The sequence below is a fragment of the Pyrus communis genome, chromosome 3, assembly GCF_041283825.1.
Source record: "Pyrus communis isolate YQ-2024b chromosome 3, ASM4128382v1, whole genome shotgun sequence".
Lineage (NCBI taxonomy): Eukaryota > Viridiplantae > Streptophyta > Magnoliopsida > Rosales > Rosaceae > Pyrus > Pyrus communis.
This window is the reverse complement of record NC_142567.1, coordinates 10,826,017-10,828,290: the sequence shown is the minus strand read 5'-3', so window position 1 is coordinate 10,828,290 and position 2,274 is coordinate 10,826,017. Positions and strand designations below refer to the sequence as shown.

The 2,274-nt window shown below is 42.0% G+C and overlaps 1 pseudogene; it reads right to left on the bottom strand.

The window, feature by feature from the left end:
* Positions 1–874: 874 nt before the first annotated feature.
* LOC148697933 (uncharacterized) lies at positions 875–1,727 on the bottom strand (annotated as a pseudogene).
* Positions 1,728–2,274: the final 547 nt, after the last annotated feature.

Sequence of the window (2,274 nt, the reverse complement as noted above, 5' to 3'; positions counted from 1 at the left end):
CCACACTGTTCGGAACATTATCATTCAACACCACATGAGCCAAATATCCTTGATAACCTTTCTTTAATAATCTTTTAGCCCTTATGGCAGAAATAACACCATGCCTCACCCCACCACGATCGCCCATGAATGTAACCTTAGGTAACCCAAGATGATGAAACGTGACCGTCTTCCCATATGGCACAATTGTAATGTAACCAATCTATGCCCAAAATAACATCAAAATAACAATATCTAACAGGATGAGGTTAGCTGGCATAACAACATCCTCTACAAACACGGGACATCCTGGATATACACAACTAACATAATATGTCTCCTTTCTAGGCATTGAAAACTCCAAATCATACCCAAGAGGTGTAGTATGAGGTTGTGTCGTCTGAGTAAACATATAAGAAATAACAGAATACGTAGCACCACAATCAATTAATACTCTAGCAAAATGACCAAGAATATTCAACGTACCCATGATCAAATCAGGATTATTCTGAGCATCATGTAGTGTAATGTGTTGAATACCTCCCTAAGCTTGTTGTTGTCCTCCTCGACCTCTGTTACCCTGATTACCATGTCCTTGTACACTACGCCCCTGACCTGGCATATTAGGTTGCCTTGATGGTCCTGCACTACTAGAAGCAACCCCCACGTGCTAGAACTGTCTTTTAGGATACCATTGAGACCCACCAGTTGAATAGAGAGGATACGACGTATAACCTCCAGGATACTGAGGGTAACCACTCTGATAATAAGGATCATGCAAATACTGATAATGATAAGCGCCCCCACGACTAGTCTGGGCACAACTACAAGGTTCTGGAACCTGCTGGATCGGAACTGGTGGTGGTAATGAAGGTAGATGGGGCTTCTGCTGGTTCTATGGACAATGAATAGCCCTATGCCCCATTTGCCCACAAGTATAGCATCCGCTGTTGCCTCGCTTACACTCCCCAAAATGTCTATTATTACATCTGCGACATAAGGGAGCACCAATACTACCAGAATCTATCTGTCTCAGAAAACAAGGACCTCCAGAAAATCTACCACCCATTCTCTGCCTCGTGAAACTCAAACCCCCACTAGAAGAATTGGAACTGGCACCACTTCTCTTAAAACTTTGAGTCTTACGATGTCCTTGAGATGATTGACCCTTATCTTTATCATTTTTCTTCTGGTTACCATATTTTTCTTCTTCCTCCTCACTATCACTGGGCATGTTCTCTGAATCTTCAATTCAAAGCAAAATCTCATAAAACTTCTGGTAATTAGCACATGGAGTTGTGGTCGCCATAAAACGCCACTTCTTTCTAGTACCCAACCTAAAACGACGGAGCATCTCTACTGGATTAGCAGCAATCTCCGGGGTGATAGCGAGACAAATTAGTAAACCTCCTGTAGTACTTATTAGCTGTCATCTTTCCCTGTTTCAGGTGCGTAAATTCTTGCTTCTTGCGATTTATATGCTCTGGAGGAATGAATCTATTCTAAAATAACTGTTTAAAAACTTCCCAATTAGCAGCTTCCTCTGGTGATAACTGATAAGACTCTTGTCTCCACCAAGATGCAGGCTCCTGACCTAAAAACCCGGTAGTCATCTCAACCCACTTATCCTTAGGGAGATTTCCCTGTCTCTGCATCAAACGGAAGGTCTTCTCAAGATGATTGAGCCATCGCTCAGCTCCTTTATGTCATTCATTACCCATAAACTTATCCAACTTTAGATTATACATAGTCTTCATGGGAGTCCTTTTGGGAGGGCGAAGTGAAGACTAAATAGCATTGGCTATAACTTCCTATAACTGAGCAATATCAAGGAAACTAGACTCAGCTGAGGAATGTGGCTCTCTACGAGGCGACATAGTTCTGACAGAAGACACCAAAATAATTAGAATATAAGATATGTAGGACTGCCAAACCTAGGCTCTGATACCAAACTAACACACCCCGACCAAAATCAAGGCGTACTAGCCGTCATGTGAGGGTGACGTAGCCATGTGCGCAGTGCGGAAAGGATATTGATAAAAAGAAATGCGAGTAACTAAGAACCAAGCTAGCTAATTTACATAAAGCAAAAATAAGTGCAAATCCCGATATTTAAGTGTAATACGCCATAATTAGAGCATAGGTAGCCTAAGTGCAGTCCAACAGGACAAGTACTAATTATACAATACCAGAGGTGGTCCTACATTAGTGATAATCTGTTAGAACCGCCGTCAATTCCTCGTAAGCCACCAACAAGCATTCCTACCTAAAACCTGGAAGGGCGCAAAACAGAAA